Raw genomic sequence first — 25,299 nt, 5'->3', positions numbered from 1 at the left:
AAAGCATGTTTCATGTTTAGCATGTGCCAGGCTCTCCTTTTGATCCTGTGGCAGCAGGGCAAGTCAAAGCATGGCGCTATGGGATGACTCTGAGGGACAAATTACTCTGCCAGTGGTCAGAGGTGTTGTGAACACTTGATACCTCTAAGGCAGACCTGCTCAACTTAGGCCCCCCAGCTGTTTTGGGATGACAACTCTCATAATCCACAGGCACAGTAGCCAATAGACAGGGATTATGGGAGTTGTAGCCAACATCTGCAGGAGGACCAGAGATGAGCATCCCTGATCTAAACTCAGCTTACTCTTCCGGGACTTTCTCCCTGCCAAGTAGGAGCAGACCCAGGTTCTTGCTCACCTGAGGAAAGCTATGACAGCCTCACACCCTCCACAGCATTTCAAGGGGCACAGGTTGAGGAGACTGTTTCCTAGTTGGCAGCCTTTTCTCATTACCTTGGCCACCTTTCTGTTGGAAGTGAAGGACTTTGCACAGTCTCTTGTCTCAAAGACAGTGGAGGACAGACTAGTGAGTCAGAGGGCTAGAGGGTCAAGACACTGGTCATCCCTTCTCTACTGCTCTGACACTATCCCTTTGAAATGTAGATTGCTACTCTTAGCTCTTAGCAAGCTCCTCTCCCTGCACCATGTGTGCAGAGATGCAGAATCCATCTGTATCCAGCTAGCTAGCTAGATTAGAGAGCCTAACTCCTCACTTTCCTATCTAGAATGGAGTTCTTTAATAAATGGCTTGTATATTGATTTGAAACTATGAACTGGCTCCAAGTTACTTTACTCTCAGCATACACGCATGCCTAACCAAATTCCGCTGTGTTGTGCCTCTGTACACTCTGCTGTAATGAAAAAGGGATTCTCTTACCAGAGAGAATTCCCAACACTTTCAAGACTGGCAACTGGGGGCTGGGCAATGAGAAACTGCTTCCACCAAGCAGCCTCCTCCCCTTAAGCTCGTACACCAAAGCCTTTCACAAGTTACTACCAGAGGCAGTGGGTGGTGGGGTCAGTGGGGGGCCTGCAGCAGAGGCAGCGAATGGTGGGTGAGCAAGTCCTCAGGCGGATCTGCCCCTGCTGCTGCTAGAGTTATGCTGCTAGAGTTATGATTGTCAAGTAACTGAGGGACAGGAGTATTCTTCCTGCCCTAGAGGCACGCACGGTGCACAGGTCTCCCCATTTCAGAGCAGGAACCAGAATGCTCTACAAAACCTCTGAAGCTTCCAAATGTTGTTCTGTACATAAGCAGAACTCTTGCTGCAGAGACCATGGAGGAGAAGAAGAGGTGTGTCTTTCAAAATTATGTTTTTTTTAATAATAATAATAATAAAATAACAATAATAATAACAATAAAAACAACAACAATAATAGGAATAATAATAATAATATACAAAAATAACAATGGTCAGGCTTTTCCAAATCACATTCCTCCCTGCTCAGTTTCTCTTCTTCCAGGTTCGCTTCCTCCCCCCTCGCTTCCTGCACCCGAACTTCTGAAAATATGAAGTAGATAAAATCATTAAATTAAAATGCACTCAGTAAATTGGGTTTCCCCCAGTGAATCTGGGAGACATTTCTTTGTTGCCATTACAATGGCAAACTAGAAACTGTGGGCTGGTTTTCACAATTGCTTTTCCATAACCTTCAAACCTTGCTTTGTGGTTTGCCAGCACAGCCCAATTCTGGCTCTCACAGATCTTTGACAGGATTGCAGGTACACAGAGAAGTTGTCTTGCAGCATTCCCTCTCTAAACCTGTTCTCCTACGGACTGAAATTATTGCAAAACCGTAATTCCTCATAGTGGGCTGGTTTATACAATTCTAATTCGAGTACGAGACGTGCCACGCAATCTTGTGCCTACAAGCAAGATCTGCTCATGAGCAATCCAAGGGTTTGCTGCCCAAGCCGTAGGGCTAGAGGCAGGAACTCTGGCCATGGACAGGAACTGTCTGTGACTTCCACTGCGCAATGAGAAGTCAAGACTTCCCCAGCCATGGTGCTCTGACTCTCAGACATGCTCTGAGCAAACTGCATGCTTGATCCAAACACTCTTGTCTCCAGCCAACAGCTTTTCTCCTTCAGCTGAAAGATCCACCACTCTCAAGCCTCTGATCCTGGTAATATGCTGCCTCTACAAGCCTTGGATCCTTCCATCCTTTCCCCTTCTTCTCCATTCCCCTTGTCCCTCTACTAATTCCTGATCTCCCCAAACCATGCCAGTCCTCAGCCTTCCTTACCCCCCCCCCCTTTTTCCATCTGTATCTGAGTTGTAGTAGGCTCTAGGAAGATTTAATACACACACATGTGTTAGTTAGGAACACTGGGTGAATATTGTTGATGGTTAGGGTTGAAATACTGTTAGTAATATTGATAGAATGTTCTGCTTTCTGTTCAGTTAGATTGATGTTGTTATTCTTTTATACTCAATAAAGCCCATTGAATCATTTAGGTTTGCTTTGATCTCTTTTCTTCCTTGCGTCCAGATCCTACATGGTCACTGTATAAAAGAACTTGGTCACTTGGTGACACTATGAGACAGGCCTCATTTTGTATGCTAGCTAATGAGCATATTCAGTATATAAATCAGGCCTGGACCACAACAGGAGGAAGCAGGACACAGTGCTACAATCCAAAAGGAAAAAAAGAAAGCGTTGCAGAGCATCTATAAGTGTCAAAAGTTGCATGCTGAGAACGGTTAGTTGCACTAACAGCACTACAGTGGAACAGAGAGGCAAATCAACATTCTGCAATAGATGCAGGTACCAGTCACCTCAACTGTTTTGCTTTTTTAATTAAAATCAGCTAGTGAAAAACTATACGTCTGAGCAAAGGGACAAAAAGCAAAGGATCATGATATTTTCCCCCAGCAGTTATTTTTTTCCTCCTTAATTTTGCCCTCTCAAGGCTCCTTTTCCATCCATGTGAGAAAAAAGCAGCCAGAGGTAAAAAACACTCCACCCATTTCTCTGCTGAAACTCGCAACTGCCAGTGGCCATGTGTAATTCGAATCACAACCACCCACACCCGAGAGAGTATTACATGTGTCTGTTGTAGAAGGCACATCTTAGCCCTGAGACTGCTTCTACAGTTAATCTGTGGAATGAAGAAGAAAAAAGCCCTGTAGCATGTCACCATCAACTGTTGACTGTCTGGACACACACAGAAAAAACCCAGTGCAAAAAACTCAATACAGTTTTATAATACATCACTAAAGATGAACCATGAACACTACTGGCATAATAGTTATGCCTTCTACAAAATAATTCAAAGCAATTTATTTTTGCAATTCCCTATTCCACGAAAGCAGACAGCAAAGCTATTACCCATGAGCTGCTGGAAGGGCAAACCAGCACAGCTAAGTACCTACTCTCTTCTGCCCCCCTCCCCTCTAATCTCCTCCAACAACAGAGCACAGATTAAAGCCCACCCAAAGAAAGGAAGATTGGATTTGAGCTGGATGGGGAGAGGGGTTGCCTGCAAAATTTTGTTTACTGAATAAGGAGCACACCTTGGAGTGAAGAGGTGCTTTCACGCAGCAAGCCTACCCTGAAATGAGACTGAAGAGCTCCCTCCGGCTCTTTAGAGCTCTAGGCCACGCCCTTTTGCATGTGAAGTATCACATGATGACATCACATGCAAAGGGGTGTGGCCTCGAGCTCTAAAGAGCTGAAGAGAGCTCTTCAGTCTCATTTCAGGGCAGGCTTGCTGCCTGAAAGCATCTATTTTCCCCCTCTGGAGGAAGAGAAAGGGGAATAGATGCTTTCAGGCAGCAAACGCTCCCTAAAAATAATCGGAAAGTCAGTTCTCTGTGGGGTAGGGGCGGGGGCGCAGGCTCTCTGCCGGGACTCAGATCTCTGTTGTGCGACTTGCGCGTCTGCGTGAGTGGGGGTGGCAGCAGGCACCCAGCAGGGGGGGATTTTCCAAAACAAACAAACCAACCCTGAAAAAAACACACACAACTGTGATGGTTGGGTGCGGGACATGGCAAGCACTTGGCGCTCCCCTGCAACTGGCGCCTAGGGCATGTGCCCTGCCTGCCCCACCCTGATTACCTGTCTGCATGGCCCATTCAGTCGGCGAGTGCTTTCTGCACTGGCCCAGTAGGGTTCTTCCTTCATCTCCCTGGCAAGCAGGGCAAAGAAGCCCCCAGCTGGGCCAACACAGAATGCACTCTCCAGTTGGTTGCGCCACACATGCTGCTCAGCCCCAAAAACGCCTCCAGCATTGGTGTCCTGACACAGGGTGGAAGGGTTATGGCCAGCCGGGGACAGCACAGCCGGGGACAAGCCTGCCATCAGAGGAGGAGGCAGCGGCAGTAGCAGTATGTGTGTAGGGAGACCCGGTGCTGGTAGTGGAGACCTCGTTGCGTGGCGGGGGGTCCGGCCTGGCAGCATTGGCAGGAAAAGGGCAGGCACCTGCCTGTCCAGGGTTGCTGCCAGCCATCCTACGCCCCGGACAGAGACTGGGAGTGGGTGAAGTACTGAAAACAACTTTCTCTGGCCCACCTTTAACAAGCAGAGATTCAATTTCTTTTCTGACTATGTCTTAGTGGGAACTGATTCATTTGTGATTATTTTAAGCCTAAGTATATAGCAATGCATGCAGAGCATCCTATATGAAGCCTGCTCAAAGGGGGAGTGGATGGTTCATGTAGGGTAGAGTCAACTGGTATGAGTAAAAGGTTGTGTAAATTAGCTACCATGAAGAAAATGTATCTGACAATTGTACTTTGTACTAGGCTGTCTTACAGACCAGCTCTAATATGACAGGGTTAATGAAAAGAAGAAGCAGGCCCAGATTACTCTACATTTACTTACCCCATGTAAAGGCAGAGGTGCAGATGGAGGTACGGACTGATGTACGGATGGAAGTGTGGATGGAGGTACAGACCGATGTCCGGATGGAGGTGAGGATGGAGGTGCAGATAGAGGTACAGGTGGAGGTGCAGATGGAGGTATAGACTGATGTACGGATGGAGGTGAGGATGGATGTGCAGATGGAGGTACAGACTGATATATGGATGGCGGTGTGGATGGAGGTGCAGATGGAGGTACAGACGGAGGTGCAAACAGGGGTGGTGTTCTGGACCTGACAGAATGAAAACAGACATTAAAGAGAATCTGCTGCATCTAGGCCAGCCTGAGCACATTTGCTTAAAGCACTACACAAACCAACCACATACACCTTTACTCCAAACAGTCTGTGCTCTATCAGAGGCAAAGTTGCACCTAGGTAATTTTGGAGCCTGGACCTAAAGGTTTCTGGAGCACCCCACCCTGCAACTTAAGCATCATGCCCCTACACACACACACACACACACACACACACACACACACACATGCAATATTTTTAATACGTGGGTTCTTGAGGGCACAAACAGCAACTGAACTCACAAGAATGTAAGAATATAAAACAGATACACTTATGCAGATATGCACTAGCAGAAATGTTTCAACACAAAACTTAACATATTCCCATCCCACATATCTCCCCCCCACTCCCCCCTCTGTCTCTAAAGCACCTGAAACAGGTCACAGTTATACTTGAGTGCCTGGTCCATTGAGGGCCAGTAGAGACCACACCACCCAAAACAAACTAAAAAGGATTTGGGGGCCCCCAAGGGGTTTGGAGGCCAGTGTTGCCTCTAGCAGGGATTTCCAGATACTGTTCACTACAACTCCCAGCAATAGCCTTTGGCTGCAATGGCCTTTGGCTGGGGATTCTGGGAGCTGTGGTCAACAACATCTGCGAATCCCTGTTAGAGAGAACACTTTTGGAGGCCCTGGACTTCGGCCCCAAAGTTCAAAGTGCCTTGCTCCATATGTCCCAACCAGGACCTTAAGTTCTTCTTCAGAGGCCCTCCTCTGAGTGCCCTTGCCAAAGGAGGTGATGTGGGTGGCTACTAGGGAGAGGGCCTTTTGGGTGGTGACACACCATTTATGGAATAGCTTCCTGAGTGAGCTTCAACTGGCTTCCTCACTTTGTTCTTTTAGATGCCACCTAAAGACCTTTTTGTTCTGTCGGACTTTTAAAATTTTGATTTTCAAATTTGATTTTTTAAAACTGATTTTTAAAGAGTTTTAAAATGTCTTTGTATTGCATTTTGTATTTCCTCTCCCCACTCCCACCCCTGCCTCTTTTGGTCTCTTATGATTTAATGTCTTGTATGTTTTCATTTCATGTTTTAATTTCATGTTGCCGGCGAGCGGACCAGTGGCACCCGCACACACACCCCCCCCACTCACTTGCACAGGCTGAAGCAGCAGCACACTCACACGAGATCTCTGGGCAGCGTGGGACGGGGGTGGCGGGTGGGTGCTCCCATTGGATGGTGGAGAGCGCAGGCCGGGCCCGAGAGCTGTCTGGGCCACCCGCACCAAGCAGGGTCTACGTGGTAAGGAGACTTGCAGCAGCAACTGCTGGGTGTTTTCATGCTGCTGTTCCGTAGTTTGTGTGCTGCTGTTTGTTGCCCAGCAGGCCACACAGCGTCTGCCTGCCCTGCTGGCTGGCTGCATTCTTGCATCAACTGCATACAGATTAGTCATAGGAAGCTAAAGAGCACTGATGGGGGCAGGAAAGTGCAGCAAGAATTGCTCCCCTCCCCCAGGGGCGTATCTAGGGCAAAGAGCGCCTAAGGCAAGCACTGGAATTGCGCCCCTGGGCTTGCCAGGAGTCAAAACTGACTTGGCGGCACACTTTACTTCTCAGCAAGGTTCAGAAGTCACATGAGGGAGAGACATCCATGGATGGCAGAATGTCCATCAAGTGTTTTGAAATATCAGTCTCAAAGTTGAGACATACCTACAATCCGGAAAGTACATCCTTCCAGAAATCCCTCAGGGACCTCTTTTTGCAAGGCAAAGGATACTGACAGAGGCAGGGAGAACAGTGAACATCGCTCCTCCCTCCTGCTGCATGCACACTCTGCTGCTTGGGAACGTTCTGGATGAGTTAGCAGCAGCCTCTTGCTGCTCGGGATGTCAGCCACTCTTTTCCATTCGATTGGCTGCGGTGCCTTCCCACTGCGCCCTCTCCTCCCTCTTAAAGAGAGGCCTAAACATAGTTACATAGGAAGTTGCCTTCCACTGAGTCAGACCATTGGTCCCTCTAGTTCAGAAACTTAATGGGGTTCGAGGCGGCATTCTTCTCCTCCCTCGTCATTTGGTCATCACTTGGCAATTACTTCTCAAAGACAGCAGCTTTTTCAAAGTCGCTCAGCTGTAGCGCTAGATCCAGTGTCAGCTCCAGTGCCGATGCTGCCCGAGGTGAGGTCCATGCGCTGCTGGCCACACCCTTGACACTGACAGCAGCATCCGGGGACAAGGCCAGAACTGCCTCTTTCATGCCCCCATTCCTCTTCACTGCCATGCGGAGGGACCTTGAACTGCAGATCAGCAGTGTGGGAGGAACAAGCTCCCTTTTCACCCTCCTCACTGCTGAACCTGCAGTTCAAAAACCCATCCCCAATGGGGAAGAGCGAAGGAGGTCACGGAGACAGGGAGGGAGGGTGGCGGAGAGCCAGAAGTGGCTGGCAGGTGAAATGACATCTGGCCGGCGAAGGGCAGGGCACTCAAGCGGGACTGTTATTCTGCAAGCAGAAGCCTTTGCTGTCATTATGCTTGAAATGCAGAACTGATTCCAAGTGTGTGAACAGGGCGCTTTCCGGATTGCACGCTATCACACTGTCACAAAGGGTCCCTTCAGTGTGCTTCTGTGGAGCCTGTGTTTTGACATCACAGCCCCTGTGTTGTAAGGAAGGTGCCTTTCCTATTTCTGACACCGCCTTTTGGATTTTATTGCTGTGTCACAGCCCTATAATGTTGCATCTGCATTGCAAAAATAAAATAAAATAATAGCTGTGTCTGCCCGTTGTAGGAGGCTTTCCCCCTTATAATGGCTCTCTAATGTCGGTTGAATTTGGCACCACAAAACGTTGCAGTTTACACCGCTTTTTGCGGTGCACGGCTCACAATCTGGAAAGTGCCCTGGTGACCAAATGATGGCCAACCTGCACATGACCTGAGAGCCATCATTAGAAGACAAGTGCAACCTGGAAGCAGACCCTTTGCACTCTCAGTCATAGGGGGCCCCAATCTGGGAATGTGTTGTGCAGCGAGAGGCAGAGTCAAGACTTTCCTACTGTGCTCTATCCATGTGAAAATTCACCCCACCATATCAAAGCGGCCATTTGCCCCCAAAGTGGTGATTTGGCATTCAAAATGTATTCAAAATGGCATTCAAAAGGTAAAGAACGGGGGAGCAGTCTCACAAAAATAAAAGTAAAGTAAAGTGTGCCGTCAAGTCGATTTCGACTTCTGGAGTCCACAGTGTCCTGGGGTTTACTTTGGCTAAAATACAGGAGGGGTTTACCATTTCCTCCTACCACGCCGTATGAGATGATGGCTTTTCAGCATCTTCCTATATTGCTGCTGCCCCATATAGTACCTGCGGGGATTCGAACCAGCAACCTTCTGCTTGTTAGCAGGATGACCCACGCGAGTGTATGGAGGAATCCTGGGGAGACTCCCGGGATCAGAAGGCTTGTTTGAGCCTCCCGGCGGAGGTCTCCTGGTGTGTGGCTGTGGCACGGAGCCATGCCAAGGCGCCACACGATCAGAAAACCCGGGTTAGTGGAGCACTCACTCAGCTGGGTTGAAAGGAGGGCTACATTGGCGGGCTAGCTGCCAGAGAATCACTGGGTTCACCCGCAAGCCTGGTGGGTCTCACGAGGATGGAAAACAGGGCTGGGCTCCTTTCGCCCGGTTTTCCTCCATCATGAGAATAGCCTCATTGGATAGAATACAACCATTACTTACATTCTTCTTGAGCTGGGCCTTCTTGGAGGCGATTGTTCTACCGCTGGCGGGCTTGGTGGACCTGGCGGGCTTGGTGGCGCTGGTGGAACTCTGACAAAGAGAGAAGAGCCAAAGTTATGTGGCGCTTGCAGAGCAGTAATAGGGTCTCCAATGGTTTCACAACTGGGTATCATGTCTCCAAGACTGTTTGGCTGTTATGAACCTGGCTGTATTGGCACAGCGACACTGCACCAATTTGCCCTGCAAAAGTGGTTCCCATCATGGCCAAGATTGTGTTAGTGGTCGAAAAGAGAGAGCCTTAGCGATGAACCGCTTGTATCGAGAACAGGGTACTGGCTACACTTTTAGAAAGAGCAAATCCAAATGGTGTGCTAAGTAAGGCGAAATCCTGCAACTGGAATCAATGACGTACATGAAAGAGTATGGCATCATGTCTTTCCAGGTTTCCACAATTCCTCCGGCTTCTGCAAGCCAGGGGGAGGGCACAAAGATCTATGCCCAGTGCCGAAGTCCCACATTTGATTCAGCTTTACAGCTGAATGACAGGCAAACTGTTCCAATGGGGAAGCCATTAACTGTCTCTTGAAGCGAAGAGAATACCAGGGCAAAACAACATGAACGGGGTGGGGGCTTAATTGTTCTTGTCTTCTCGACAGTGTCTCCCGCCCTCTTCCACCTCCAGATCCAGCCTGGGCAATAGAAGGCAGATAGAATCGCCCCCCTCCCGTAACAGCAGGACAGAGCTCAGCAGCGATCCAAACCATTCTTCTCGGCGGCCTCAGCCTGTCGGGGAGGAGGAAGCTTCGCCAAGGGGAAGTTTGCTTCTCTCCCTCCTTCCATGACCTCGGGCTCCCAGCAGCTCCCTCTCCCTCTCGCAGGCACGCTGCATGGGCGAGGGAGCAGGGAGAGCGATGGCAGGCAGGCAGGCAGGCAGCTGCCTTTGCGCTCCCTTGCAGGCATGCTGCACGGCAGAATGGAGAGAGCCAGGACTGGCCGGGGGGCCCTCTGAGGCTGTGGGCCAGGAGGCATTCGTCTCCCTTTGCCTCATTAGCGGGACGCACCTGGACATCAGAAACGAGAACGGCACCTTACTGACAGCGCAGGGACCGCGATGCCGAAACACAGGCAGGACGGAAGCACACTGAAGGGGCAGTAGTGACACGGTTGTCGCATGTAATCTGGACAGTGCCTAGGCTATGAAAGCGGATATTAAGCACAGCCCATTCCCACGCACGTCTACTCAGATTGAAGTCAATCCCCTTGCGTTTGATGGCATGGAATCCTACATATATGTAGGGAGGGGATTAATGCAGAGGGCAGCTGTTTAAATTCAGCATGAGTTCGGGAGTCAGGAAAAGCTCATTTGCAGGCTCATTCTGGGAAATGGTGGGAGAGAGGCATGGCAATCCACCCTATCAACCCCATCATTTTGTCCTCCATTTCCCAAGTTTATTTATGTTCTTGCACATTAGAGAAAGGTTTCATTTAAAAAACAAAAAATAAAACAATACCAAGCTGCCCAAGGAGTCCCTCAATGCAACTTCCCACATCAGCACCTCAAAGCTGGCAAACCTCTATTGAAAAACAATTGTGGAAGAGACATTGCAGGACATATAGTGGCCACCAGGGCCAGGAAATGGCAGAGCATCATAATCAACCACGTTGTCATCAAACCACTCCTCATGTGCCTCAATAATGCAATGCTTGTCCACCGGGGCTGGGGGGAGACAGGAGGGGGATGCTGAAAACATCGGAACGCAACAGGCTAGCAATGACGTCGTCTAGATTCTCTGTAACAAGTGAGTGACTGAAAGAGAGTGATTCTGAAGGAAAGGGCTAGTGTGGGAGCAATCAGAGATAGGATGTTCTGTAACCCATGCAGATCTGAGAATATTCCTTTCATTTATACCTCTCCCGGCTGAATATAGCCTTGTCTCCTGAGGAGTCCTCATCATGCTGTTTCTTTCCCCCGACTTTATCCACACTCTCCTTGAGCCGAAGAGGCTTACCGAGCACTGGAGAACCTGCACTGGAAGACTGAGCAGAAGAAGGGGTCCGTGGGTCACAATCTCGTGACAATGAGTCACAACAAACCAACTGCAGGGTTTGGGGTGGCTATCATGCCATTATTTAGAGGTTTTCTAGATGACAGTAAAATATGCTACAAACGGAGCTTGCCAATGAATATCAGCTGAGAGTGCACAGAGAATCCAGAGCCTCCTGCAGATGGTTGCTTTTTTCTTCTGGCATCTGATGGGGAGGTCATATGGGAAGGAGGCTGCTGGTGCGATTTTCACTGCGCCCCCTGCTGGCCACCTCTTGCTTCTCGTTATTAACCCACCCCTTTTCAAATTCATTTGCTGGTGAATGTGAGCTAATCACCAAAAGCAAGGAGTGGCCAACAGGGGGGTGCAGCAAACATTGCACCAAGGGCCTTTTCCCCACGTGACCTCCCCATCAGATCCCAGGAGAAAAATCAGCACCAATCTTGGGGAGGGTCTGGATTCTCTGTAAACTCTCAGCTTGTATTGATTTGCAAGTTCTATACAGAGCATCTTTGACTGCCGTCTAGAAAACATCCTGGATATATGATCGTAATGCCCACCATTTCTTGACATTAGAATGCCAAAGGGAAGAACCCAGATTGGGGCCATACAGAGGAAGAAATGTGCCTCTGTGGGCAGGAGGAGGAGTCTTCATCGCGGGGACAAGGAGCAGCTTTAGTTCTCGTCATCAAATAGTTTCTAAGTGGACATAACATTCACTTTCACAGAAAAGTGAATGGAAGATCGCCTCCTTCAGAAAAAAGGTCAAGTGAAGAATACTGCTGTGGTGAGGACAAAAATGTCTATTTCTAAAATTTCTGTTTGGATACTTGAAAATCATATGAGGTACAATGAAGGGAAGTTAAGATGGTGTAGAGTGGTTGGTTTTTTAAATCAAGAACTTGCATAATCAGATCAAATAACTTGCAAAATGAGATCTCAGTCTATTTAGGGAATCAGGAAAATTTCTACAGTATTTATTGACTTTTTGGGCAAAACCACCCCCACAAATATTCAGCAAATGAGGAGAAATTTGCTTGGGAAATTTTTTCAGATGAATTGCCAACAAAGGTTTCCAGAAAATCCATATCTCTGTTGACGATGGGAGAACATAAGCTATCTCCTTACCTGTTTTGCACCTTTCTTCTTTCTGCCTAGAAAGGGCCTTTGAATGAGAATAAAAAGAAGAAATTGACACCCAGGCCTGATCATTGCCTTGGAATGCTTATTTATTTAGTTATTATTCATTGGATTTCTATACTGCCCTTCCGAAAATGGCTCAGGGCGGTTTACGCAGAGATATAACAAACAAATAAGATAGATCCCTATCCCCAAAGGGCTCACCATCTAAAAGAAACATAAGACAGAGACCAGCTACAGTCACTGGAGGCACTGTGCTGGGGGTGGATAGGGCCAGTTACTCTCCCCCTGCTAAATAAAGAGAACCATCATGTTAAAAGGTGCCTCTTTGCCAAGTTAGCAGGGGAGATGGAGGAGGGAGAAAATGGAACAAACTGAATGAAACGTTCTCTCAAAGAAATGGGTGATATGTGTTTTTTAGTGGTAGTCACAGCTGGCGTACCAATTTCCCCCTACATGAAAAGGGTTGTGCAAATGGGGCACATGGGATAGATTTGTACCCTGAAATGTCAAAAATGGAGAAGGCATAATGACACTAGGAGGAGAGGTTTTGGAATATGAAGTCTGGGAGTGTGTGGGTAGCTGAAGAACATGGCCAGAGACTTCTGCAGCACACAGAAGTTCTGCCCACTGAACACTGGAGGATCTGACAGACACTGTTTGCATCCTTTCAACTTTTCCTCCACTGCCTTAAGGCCTAAAAAATGGTTTTCTTTTTTTAACATGGAAGTGGACACCCAAATCCTGAGCTTGAGACCAGGTCCTGTGCGTAGAGTCCCAAGACTGCAGAATCACAGAAGACCAGGCATTCCTGAGCAAGGCTTACCGTTTCCTTTGAGGGGTGACATCCTTAATTGCAGAAAGCTGAGAACAGATCTGTTTGTCAAGAAAAAGAGAGGAAAGACCATGAGCAACCAACCACCACGTAAAGATTTCCTGCAGCTGGCCAGAGCCAATGATTTGGGTGGTCAACCAAGAAATTGGTTTGTAAGCATTCCTGTCATGATAGTGCTCCTAAAAAAGAGAGGTGTTGGAGCTCATTGTTGATTGGATCTCCCAACTCTAATCCCTGTTGTGAGGAAATGCCTGTGGGTATTCAGGGGTGAGGGAAAGACACTGAACGTGCTCAGAGGCCCTGCTGTCTTTGCATGCTTCAGGTCGGAGCTCTGGGATTAGAAACAGCAGCTGAGTTCACCAGAGGTAGAGGCAGGATGAACTCTGGCTCAAATGAAAGCCCTCTACAAAGCATGAGTATTTGGCATATCCCGTGTGAAAGGAGTTCTTCCTCAGTTGGGGGGGACTGTGTCTTTGTGGGACATTCGCTTCCCACCCCAAGCCCTTGGATATGGCAGTTCATAAATCCAACTTAAAAATGCATTTTAGCTTACCTCAAACAGGCAAATTACTGCCATGATCATCGTTATCACTGCAGTCACTGAAATAGCAAACAGCCTTTTGCCATAGCCATATTCTGAGATTCCCTGGCTTGCAATCTGCAAGGTGGGACAAAGGAAAGGGAAAGGGAAAACAGGCTTTTTTGTCTTTCTACCTTTTTCTCCCCCCACCCCGCTCAGAATAAAAAACACCACTTGTACTGCTCTCTATTGAACTTGCTCTCATATGGACATATGCAATTGTCTTCTACCAAGTCAAACATTGGTCCATTCAGCCCAGTACTCTCTACTCCTTTTTACAGCTGCTCTCAGCCCTGAAGCCTTAACTAAGAGGCTAGAGATTAAGCCTGGACTCTCCTGAATGCAAGACATGGGGTATATTGCCAAAGAGAGAACAACTCTATTTGAAAATGGAAGTTTACACAATTTCTCCAAGGGGTGATCTGACGGGTTTGTTGGCCATTGTGAAATTTGACAGCATTACCTGCTGACCATTTGCTACCAATCCATGGTGGGAATCAAGTCTTTTGAGACCATCAGAGATTGGTAGCAAATGGCCAGCAGATGGTGCTGTGTAATTGTGTGATGGTTAGTGACATCATCCGAATGCATCATGGAGAAATGGTAAGAAGCTCCATTCACATCACAGATTGGTAGCAAATGGCCAGCAGATGGTTTCACCTCATCACCTCCATTCCCTCCCAACCTTGCCATTCATCTCCCCACCCACATGATCGCCACTGCGATGAGCAGCAGCGCAGCAATCTGGAGGCTGGGGAAACAAAGCCTGGCCTCCAGGAATCCCACAATGCAGCACCACACCAGCAGCATTGTGCATGGAGAAACCCTAGAGGCTGGGTTGCTCCTTCCCTTGGCATCTATCATTAAAATGGTTGCCAGCAGCCTGAAGGGAGCTGCCAGCACCCCAGCTGCCCACATGACCAGATGGTGAGGGAGGAGGCTGCATGTACACCCTCCTACCTCACCTGGACTACCCAGTCGAGGAGTGCCGGGATTGGGACCGATCCTGGCAGTTCTCATGAGCAGCTCTGCCCAGGTGGGGCTGCACTAGCATGGCTAGTGCTGGTCGTGAGAATGAATGCATTGTCGTTCTCAAGTGCAATGGATATCGTGGTACTTATTTTACAGATAGAAGTGAGAGATTGATATTATTCTGCATGAAATATATTCTGCAAAAGAGTGTGATCTTTTCTGTGTGAAATATATTTAAATTAATTCAAAACCAATTCAAATGGCCTGAATCGGTTACCCAACCACTTTTTAAAGGCCGTGTCTCAATCGGAACAGAGATTATTGCAATTTGAAAAGAAAGCATGAACGACAAACCCAAATGTTTCATGGGTTGACTCTATGCTTTCAAGAAGCCAGTGCCAGGTGAACTCCCATTGCCTCCCCTTGTTCACGCCCAGTGAGCCACATCTAGGTCAGCTGATCGTTGCCCAAGCTCCTCCTGACAACGCATTAGTAGGCTTGACAACCCCTCAGGCTTGACAAGCTTTGCCCCTTACCTCAGGATTCACCCGTTTTCTTGGATTTCCTGTGGCCAGGTTGGCGACATTCTTCATAGGCCGGCAGTATGACTTCCACAGGGAGGACATCTCCTTGACGTATTCTCTCTCACTGAAGAGGTTCAGCAGCATCGTGAGCCTGGAAATCATCTTAGCACAGGCCAGCTGGACCTTGGACTCTGTGCAGTCTGCTTTGAGCCTACGGATCACGTGGGCTAAGCGGCTCCTCACTAGCGTGACTGGGATAAGGGAAGATCGCCACTTGTTGAGGTCAGCCTCATCATGGTCGCCCTCAAGCCAGGGAGTTTCACCATGAGCTCTGCCATCCACGATGATGGTAGCTGTCGACCAGGGGATGCTAGGTGTGGACTGCATAACAGCTTGGTCGGACCTGTGCAGCGACGCTGTCCTTGGCCTGCCCCGTGTACTGCTGGTCTTCAGCTTCCTGATTCCCAACACCCTCATTACTTCTTTGTGCATCCTATTCAAAGCCTCATCTTTCTCTGCTCAGAAGCAAGAAGAAAAGAACAGGATCATCCAATGTCCAAAAGCACCTGATGCTCAGATCTCAGAGCAAGTTGCAAGAAGAGAAGTTGTAAAGGGACAAATGTGTGACTGCATTTCATCCTGTCAAGGACATGCAGAGCAAAGATGCACCAGTTAGCAAGATAGCAACCTAAGGTGGCGCTGAGAAAATAGCACAAGGTCTCTGATCAGTGCGTGGCCAGAGAAGAAGCAGCAGCATGGAAGCCGATGGGAGTCTGTGTAAGCAAGACTCCACTGAAAGTTGCACAATTTATTGCTGCTGGAAGCACCATACATCTCGGCTTTATTTTTTTAAAGGAAGTTTCTAGCTGTTTGAAAGTCTATAAGTGTGACTGACAAAATCACAGCAACAAAGAGCCTTGTAGCTCCATTAACACAATGTCCTGAGTTTTTGTAGGCAAGAATCTACTTCATCGGAGGCATGAGGTGGAGGCTGAAGGATATTTGGCAACACTGTGTTGAAGGACTAATTACAGTCTCCAGTAGAGGCATTTCCTGATCTATCCCCAAGGCTTTTTCCTCGTGACAAACTTGTATCCGTTTGTACCACCTGAACTGTCGATTAGAGACCCTTAGCTTCCACCCACTTTTCAAAATTCTATCAGGGTTCCCTCAGAAGGGGAAAAGTGACTCTGCTTTAAACCACTTTAAAGTTGTGCCGTCGAGTCGGTGTCGACTCTTGGCGACCGCATAGCCCTGTGGTTTTCTTTGGTAGAATACAGGAGGGGTTGACCATTGCCATCTCCCACGCAGGATGAGATGATGCCTTTCAGCATCTTCCTCTCTCGCTGCTGCCCGATATAGGTCTTTCCCATAGTCTGGGAAACACCAGCGGGGATTCACACCTGCAACCTCTTGCTCCCGAGGCAAGTTGCCTCCCCGCTGCGCCATCAGGTGGCTTGAAACCACTTTAAAGGTGTAGACCAATAAAATAGAATAAGCAAGCTTAGACCACATTCAAGGCACAATGAGCCTCTTTTTATAATAAGTACATGGGCCTGTAGTAGAGCAGTGAATCACACACAGGTCTATCCCTCTTGCTCCACTGGCAAGCAATCCCATCGCCTCTGCCCCCTCCTCTCCCTCTTTCAGGGCCATGAATTCATCTCAGGCACTTGGCTGCAGAGTCCCTTTCTTCTCTCTCCCCACTCCTGTCCCTTGCTTTCCCAGCAGGCAGAAAAGGAGGCAGCAGCAAAAGGAGGCAGGTGAGCCAAGGTGAGCCCAAACTGCACCAAGTGTCCCCAAGAGAGAAGAAGTCCAGCCTCCCTTCCCGCTGCATCTCAGGCAAGGGGCTGCAGCAGGTGGTTTAGTCCCTACCCAGGAGGAGGGAAGGAGGAAGTGGCAGTGGCAGGACTGCCAGCCAGTGCAGAGGAGCAGGATGATAGGCCAGTATTCTGGCATGCTCCTTCCACACATCCATTAAGAAGAGGAACCCGTTTAGAAATTGCCTCTGTATGGCTCCCGCTCTGTTGTGTGGTTATGCCTGAAAGTCAAGAGCAGTCAGAGCCACCTTAAGTGGCGCAGCGGGGAAATGCTTGACTGACAAGCAGAAGGTTGCCGGTTCGGATCCCCGCTGCTACTAGATTGGGCAGCAGCGAGAGAGGAAGATGCTGAAAGGCTTCATCTCACACTCCACTTTCTACCAAAGAAAACCAGGAGTCAAAAAAGTGGCACACTTTACCTTTAAACGACAGTTACTGATATGCATTTCTTCAGTTTCCCCACAAACATCTCTTGCTCTAGGGATGGGATCTTCCTCCTGTAACCCTTTTAGGCAGCTCTCATTCCAGTAAACCAATGAGGGAACTAGAATGTGAGCTGGAATTTGAAAAGAGCCCACCTTCCATGGCAGGGGGGCCAACTAAAATTCCGAGGCACTTGAGGGGGAGAGTGAGAAAGAAATGAGGCTGTTGCTTAACAGTCTCAGTGACAAACTGTACGCTATGTTTTCTGCAGGAAAGGCATGCGTGCTGCTCTGAGAGTGCTCCTACGAAGGCTTTCCTAACAAGGACGGGGGCAGGGCTGCCGCCCCAAAATCTTCACTTAACGCTACAGCGCCGGAGGGGGGAGAGCGGCGGGAGGGGTAAGTTCCCCCCCCCCGCCGCCGTTAAAGGGAGACCCCCCCTCGGTGCCGGACCGCCTCTTACATGGCCTCCGGACCGGTTCGTGCACACCCCTATGAGCAAGTAGCTTGTAACCAGGCAAAGGCGTTTCACTCAAGCTCTTTTTGAAAGATGACTAATGATTGCCCCTGAAGAGCTCTGAGGCTGAAAGGCATTGGGCTTCAATCAATGCTACACAGCGAGCCCCGTGAGATGCGGTCTCCTTTTTTGCTTGTGTGTCCCAATAGCCACACTCCTCCTCAGAGGGCAGGCAAGGAAAGGAGGCAGCCTCTCCTGACTCTGGAGAATGGGGGCCGTGCTGTCTCCTGGAGCTTGTTCCTCCTCTCTGTCTCTCCAAGATGCCTGACAGGGAGTCTTCAACCCTATGGAACTGCTCAGAAAGCGCAAGCCGAGTCACCGCTGTCCATTCGCTCACCCTCCCTCCTCTCTGGGTGGTGCAGCAGGAGAACATGGGGACTTGGGAAGCTGCCTTTGAGGGAGTCAGACCCTTGGCCCATCTAGCTCAGTATTGTCTACACTGACTGGCAGCAGCTCTCTGAGGATTCAGGCAGGAGTCTTTCCCAGACCTATCTGGAGAAGCCAGGAAGTGAACCTGAGCATGCAGATGCTCTTCCACTGAGCTATGACCCCATTCCCTAAGGGGAAGATCTCACCGTGCTCACATGTAGTCACCCAACCAAGTCCAAGCCCTTCTTTACAATGGGGACAATTCATGCTCACTACCTGAAAACCAGCTCTCCTCCCCCATCCCTACCACTGTGATGACCAAAGATGGAGTGTGCAAGTGGCCTGCTCATGCAAGGAGCCGTTGCCTCGATTGCTTGCCTGCTCCCTCTCCCTCTCGATGAAGCCCCATTTCTCCTACTGCATGAAAGAGAGAGAGAGAGAGAGAGAGAGAGAGAGAGAACAGGAACAGGAACAAGCAGAGGCGATCTCTGCCATCCGCCCCAGCTTCCTTTCGGTCAGTTGTTCATTCAATCTGTGAGGGAGCCTTCAAGAGGGAAAGCGTAAGTGAGTGCTTGGAAGCAGCGGTGGCTGCTCATTCGCTTGCCTTCCATGCTGCTTAGAGACAGCGTGGCAGGAAGGCACTCCTGATGGCTGCTCCTGCAAGGTGATTGTTACCAAGAGCAGCTGCCATAGTTTCTGATCCGAGGGAGAGTACACAAGAGTGGGTGAAAAGATGAGGTTGCTCCTTCTACAAGCAGCTGCCTCTATTGCAGGGCTGCTCAACTTTGGGCCTCCTGCAGGTGTTGGCCTACAAATCCCATAATCCCTGACTCTTGACCACTGTGGCTGGGGATTATGGGAGTTGTAGTCCAAGAACAGCTGAGGGCCTAAGTTGAGCAGGCCTGATCTATTGGCATATCTGTCTTTTCTCTCTAGACAACATGTGGCGGGGATTGGGTCCAGCAAGCCCAATCTTCCCCACTGCCCCACCCAACAGGCAAGGGGGTAGAATTTGGTAGCTTGCATTCTCTCTAGGGGCAGCGCCAGTAGTCCAATCCTTCTCACCATCACAGAGAGAGAGAGAGAGAGAGAGAGAGAGAGAGAGAGAGAGGGCGCCACCTGCCATCTCTTCCCCAGTTGCTCAGTCTCTCTCTCAACAGCATAGTGGGGAAGACGGTTTTCTCTCCGGGAAAAGAGAGGGCAGGAGTGTGGTCAAAGGAACCTACTCTTACTCTCTGCAGTACAATTCCTGGTTTGGCAATCAAAGCTGAAAAATAATGAGAGTCCCAGGAAGCTGACCCCCGCCCCCCGCCGAAAAGGATAGTAAGGGCCTCTAGAAAGTATTACCCTTACACTTTCAGAGGTCACTCTGCACAAATTAGAATCATGGAGGAAGGATACATATTTTGGACCAAGGGAAGGACTCCAGAAATCAAAGCAAAGGTCCAAAAATCACTATATCCCCAAAAGGAGACATTTGCAGACCTACTTTGATTTCTGTGCAGTTTGCATCATTGCCATTTGAGGTCTTCTTTCTTAGTACATTCTGCCGATGAGCTCATTTTGCAACAGGTTTTCCCCTGCTTAGAGGGGAAATTGTGAAATGCTCTTTAACATTCAAAACAATACAGAATTTCATCAACTACTACTAGCCTACCGCAGAGAGTTTCCTTTGTGGTACATGTGTCGGTGCAGTCCAACTTCATCGTATCAGACAAAACTTCAATGTCATCCTTCAGATGGCAAAGACAGCAGAACACCTTGTTAGGCAAGATGCTGTGAAGGAAAAAGGCAGAACTCCTCACAGCTTCTTGGCATTTCTTGCAGGAGAGGACAGTAACTGGCAACCCCCACAACCAATCCAGTCCTTTCAGGAGGGTGCCATGCCGACCCACACTTTGGGGGCTCTCCACATATCCCCCACATCTCTTCAGAAAATGTTTCTAACTCAAAACTGTCCTATGAAGGGATATTCCCATCTCCATATACTGAGGAAGATTGAGCTGACTTTGCTGTGAGGGAGATAATGGAGATTATCTTCCTCCCTTTGCTGTGAGGGAGATCATAGTCTCCCTTTGCTGTGAGGGATAATAATTTCTGATGAAATTATTACTTGCCGAAGAAGTAGGAAGCTGCTTGATACTGTGGCAAATCCTTGGCCCCTTGAGTTCAGTGCTTTCTAACTCTAACTGGCAATGGTTTTTCAGTGCTTCAGAGGGAGGTCTTTCCTAGCTCTGTTCCCTGAGATTATTTTAACTGGAAATGCCAGAGAGTGAATCTGGGACCCTGCATGTGCAGAGCACTGTCATTAAGCTATGGCCCCACTCCATTTGTGTTTGAGTGCTGGTGAGGGAAAGCATACAGCCTGTGAAGGAAAAGAAGGAAGAAAGAAAACCTTTTTTAATGAAGGGCTATTTCCGGAGAAGATGGAACTGGGAGATGTCTCAAAATGATGCCCAAAGATACTCATGACTCTAGCTCAGTGGTTTTCAGACTTTTTACCATCAGGGAATCTTTTCCGTGTTTTTTGTCTCCTGCAGACTCCCTGCATATCTGCCACTTCCTGTCTCTTGCAGAGGATTCTGGGGAATGTTCCTGCACTCCTTCAACCCACACAGGGGGCATGCCCTCACCATTGGTCCACACGAACTGAGCGTACAGCTTGGAACACACCCAACAGTCCTGTAGCTCCATATTTCAGTGGGAAGTTGGGTAGTGGTAGACAAGCTTCAGGCAGTGATGTCACTGCAAATGCAGAAGTGCAGCCACTCTCCATGGCAGCCCCCATGGCCATGCACACCCCAACAGTCAGAGAAGCCGAGAAGTACCTGCGCTCCGTCCCTGCGCTCCGTCCCCTCCTTGTCTGTCATTTCTGACCACCTCGCTGAGAAGCCCCTGTAACGGGTCTGAGGAATGCCTGTTCCCTCAACCACCACTCTAGCATGACTTCCATTCCCACAGCAAAGCCTGATAACATGTTGGGCAAGAAGTGTGGATTGGCTAACAACTTGGTAGCAGTGTGAGTATTGGTCAACCGTCCTCCTGTCCTCCTCGCAGGGAAAACTACAGCCTCTGAAGTTGCCCCTATCGACCTACTTAGAGGGCTGAGGAGGAGGAGGGGGTTAGAACAAGGCTGACTCCCCGTTTCCACTTGTCTCTTTTCTTCTCTCCTTTGGCAACCAGCAAAAGGAAAAGGGTGTACATAGTACTTACAGAGTCTTCAATTGCAGGGAGGTCTGGATCAGGTCCTCCAATATCTTTGGGGTCATTTCTGTAGAACGAAGGTTTCTGAAATAAGGAGAGAGACTTTTTGCAATGCAGGATACCAAAGAGAAAGAGAAAGCCAGTGTGGTGTAGCAGAAATAATGTCTAGGGAGACCCGATTTCATGAAGCTTGTTGGGTTTGCTGCTTTCGAACCACACAACTCCACATCAGGCAGAATAGAAAAGGGAGAAAGCATCATGGCTTAGCTCTGGAGTCTTAGCTCTGGAGTACTGTTTATGTTGGAAAGTTAAAGGACTTTGCGCTGTCTCTTGCCTCAGACAGTGGAGGACAGACTAGTAAGTCAGAGGTCTAGAGGGTCAAGACATTTGTCATCACTTCTCCACTGCTCTGATGCTATCCCTTTGATGTGTAGATTGCTAATCTCAGGGACTTCCTCCTTCCTCTCTCTCTTGCTACCTGCCCGCCTACCTTGCAACATGGCAAGGTTCTCTCCCTGCACCATTTGTGCAGAGAGGATGCAGAATCCATTTGCATCTAGTTAGATAGATAGATTAGAGATCCTAAATCCTCACTTTCCTATCTAGAATGGAGTTCCTTAATAAATGCCTTTTATATTAATTTGAAACTATGAATTGGCTCCAAGTTACTTTACTCTCAGCACATACGCATGCCTAACTAATCTACCGCTGTGTTGTGCCTCTGTGCACTCTGCTATATTGAGAAAGGGATTCTCTCACCACAAGAGAATCTCCAACAGTTTAGTCAACAGTACAGTTTAGTCAACAGTGTATTTTTCTCACCACTGAGTAACTAGCTTCAGCCTGCCCTGAAATCATGCCTCCGACCAGCAAGCTGGACCTCCAGTACCAAATGCATGAGGACTGATCAAGTTTATTCAGTGATGACACAAAAGCAGCCTGCACATGATCAAAGGAGCTTAATTCGTTATCATTCATTCTTATCTTGCAGGCACAAAATCTTGGCTCAAAACACACTTGGCAATCTGCACATACTCCAAGAAATTCTCTTCTTCTTCTTCTAATTCTATCATGCATTTTAGAGTTGAAGCCCTGCATTAAAAACAGGATACAGGGAAATGCCCTATACTCTGCATATACTCAGAGGCACTTTCACATAGTCAGAAATGTACCCTCAGAGTTTACCATCACCAAAAAAAAGAAGAAGAAGAAGAAGACGAAGAAGAGGAAGAAGAGGAAGAAGAAAAGGGGAAAGTCTGATGAGTTCTTCTGGACCACCCAGTGGCCCTGAAGAAGAGTGCCCGTCTAAGATGCAGAAAAAACCAGTGATCACGGTAATAACTAATTCATTTCAGGTACTTACAGAAGCTTCAGTGAGGGAAGCCTGTAAAAACTGGCATCATCAGTGACTTTCAGCGGATGATGGTTGAGAAGCCTGCCGTGGGGAGGAATTAGACCCACTGGTTACAAGCTGAGCAAAATGCAGGAAGAAGCTCCAGGAGGCAGGGGCGGATTAAGCTATTTGCCACCCCCTCCTTCCGCGCAGGAGAGAGGAAGAAAGCACCCAGCTGACAAAGAAAGTGCAGCCTGGGAGCAGGCAAGGCACCACATGCCCTCCCCCCCAGCCACATGCCCCCGCCCTTCCCAGAGCTAGCATGGTCCCTGTGTCAGTGTGCATCTGACGCTGATACAGGGGGCAGGGCTGGCACATGTGCAAGGGCAGCAGCCTGTCCCTGAGCCACCAGCAAGCTTCCAGCTCTACTGATCGTCCCAATCTGGATTGCACTATACACACACAAACACACACATGGTATTTGCCTCCCAGTGTCTCTGAAGACACTGAGGAGAGATGTTTGACCTGCACAGTGCATCAAATTTCCAGCCCTGGCATCAGCGGTTAATAACTTCTCAAAAGAGAGAAGCACTGGAGGAAGCCTCCTTCAAAGCCGTAGCTTCTTTTCATTACACGCCACCTAGAGATAGACATATCTCTATCTTATCTATCTATCTATCTAATATCTGTATACCTGGAGATATACATATCAGGCAGTATAAAAATATGATAGATGAATGAATGAATGAATGAATGGATGGATGAATGAATGAATGAATATAACCATATGCTACATCTTCTAGGGTTGAACTCTGCCATTCAAAAGAGTTGGGGGGCGGGTTGAACCTTCCCGGGGGTCAAAGAAAGTACCTTACTCTGCAATAACAGGTTGACTCTTTTCACATTTGCATTCACTTACGTCTTGATAAACTGTGTTCCATTCCTGACCTCGAATGACCCATGAGTGAGATTCTCAGTGAGATTGCTGCTGAGGTCTCTGGAAACAAGCATTGTGCACAGGATTTTGCAGGGTACAAAATAAGCATTACATTTTAATATGTTTTTTAAAGGTAGATGGGATAGGAAAAACTATCTTTCCTTTGAGATTCCTGTCTGATGGTGGGAGTCGAATTGCCACATGAAGCCCCTGCAGCAAAGTATGAAGGTGGTGTCCTTTCCAGTGGGGCAGCTGTTTCCAGGATGTTATTCAAACAGCAAGCTTTACCATGAGGCTTTACTGTGAGTTTAAGGTTGCCCCTCAAAAGGTGCAAAAAGTGGATTCATTTTTTCATGTCCAAAGACTCTTTCCTATCTCCCTCATCTAGCGGTGCTAATTCATCTCTTGTCTGAAGCTCCAGTGCCTATTTCTAAGATGAAGAAGAGTGCCATTGTTTAAGCTGGCCTGGAAGCCACGCTCTCAGACTCTGGCAATCTTGGGCTCACGCCACGCTCTTTCAACCCTATCTTGGAGATGCCAGGGAGGGAACTTGGAAGCTTCTGCTCTTCCCAGAGCGGCTCCATCCCCTGAGGGGAATCTCTTACAGTGCACACACTTCTAGTCTCCCATGCATATCCAACCCTGCTTAGCTAAAGGGGACAGGTCATGCTTGCTACCACGAGACCAGGTACCAAGTGAGCCTTCTTGCAGAGAGATTTCTAGAAACAAGGCATCACATATGAGAATCGATTCCAGGACTGAGATCTGGCTCAGCCTTGCTTGGAGAACTCTGTGTGCAGTCCAGAAAAATGGAAAACAGTTCTAAAGAAGCACATGCACAGTACACATCGCTCAGCAATGAATAACCCAACCCCATACAGACCCGGAATTATGGGTCAAAGCTCCCACACTCAGAAACGGTGGCCCCTAGCAGCAGGCCTGACTCCCAGAACCCTCTTGGAGGGAAACTGCTTCTAGGGCAGAAGCTTGGGAGATATAGGACCAGAACCACAGGGTGGAAACTTAACCCATCCGTGCTCCCCCACCCCATCCCCATTGATGGTTTTGATGCTTAATGACTTACATAAACTGCACAAACAGGACAGCTTCACATGACTTCGTCTCAATGGTCTGGATTGTATTACTTGACAAGTCCCTGTTTAAAAGAGCACAGAGCAATGATGAAATTAGGGAGACTACAAAGGTGTGTCCAACCCCACCTTTCTCTCTCAGCTTATCTGTTTTGTCTTTTCTCAAGCTTGGGAGATGTAGGGCCAGAACCACAGGGTGGAAACCGAATCCATCTGTGCTCCCCCACCCCATCCCCATTTATGGTTTTTATCATGGACGTAATTGGGGGCGGAGGCAGCCAGGGCACGTGCCCTAGGCGCCACTGGGGTGTGCCATGCCAGTGCTCGCAACCCCCACCCCATTGCCCACCTGCCCAGCCCCAAGGCCCCTCAGCCACTGGCCATCTTGCTTGCCTTGCCCTCCGGCCTAGGATCGGCCATAGGGCTTGGATATAGGAGGTGGGGGGGAGACTGAGAAGTCTCTGAATATTTAATTTTTTAAAGATTGGAAAATTTGCTGGCTTTGAAAACAAAAACTATCTAAAAAGGCCTATAAGTGGCTTGTTTCAGGGCAGAGAATTACAAAAGCTTCTGGAACAATACTACATTCATTTATTCATTCATGCATGCATGCATTCATTCATAAATGCATTTATGTTCGAGTTGTTTTGCAACCCTGGAAGGGGCGGAGCCACCACTGGGCCAACG

At 48.5% G+C, this 25,299-nt stretch overlaps 1 protein-coding gene and 1 long non-coding RNA gene across 3 annotated transcripts in view; both read right to left on the bottom strand.

Annotated features, from left to right (window-relative positions):
- The window catches only part of LOC128329335 (uncharacterized), a 145,197-nt gene that overhangs the window by 22,967 nt on the left and 96,931 nt on the right, over positions 1-25,299 (bottom strand). The window lies entirely within an intron of this gene.
- Positions 1,295-8,915, bottom strand: LOC128329338 (uncharacterized). Its single transcript, XR_008309621.1, has 3 exons — positions 8,824-8,915; positions 4,825-5,095; positions 1,295-1,499 (listed from the first exon to the last, which is right to left on the bottom strand). It is a non-coding gene; the product is annotated as an uncharacterized LOC128329338 (long non-coding RNA).

Source organism: Hemicordylus capensis, chromosome 6, assembly GCF_027244095.1.
Source record: "Hemicordylus capensis ecotype Gifberg chromosome 6, rHemCap1.1.pri, whole genome shotgun sequence".
Classification (NCBI taxonomy): domain Eukaryota; kingdom Metazoa; phylum Chordata; class Lepidosauria; order Squamata; family Cordylidae; genus Hemicordylus; species Hemicordylus capensis.
This window is presented reverse-complemented; position numbering and strand designations above follow the sequence as displayed.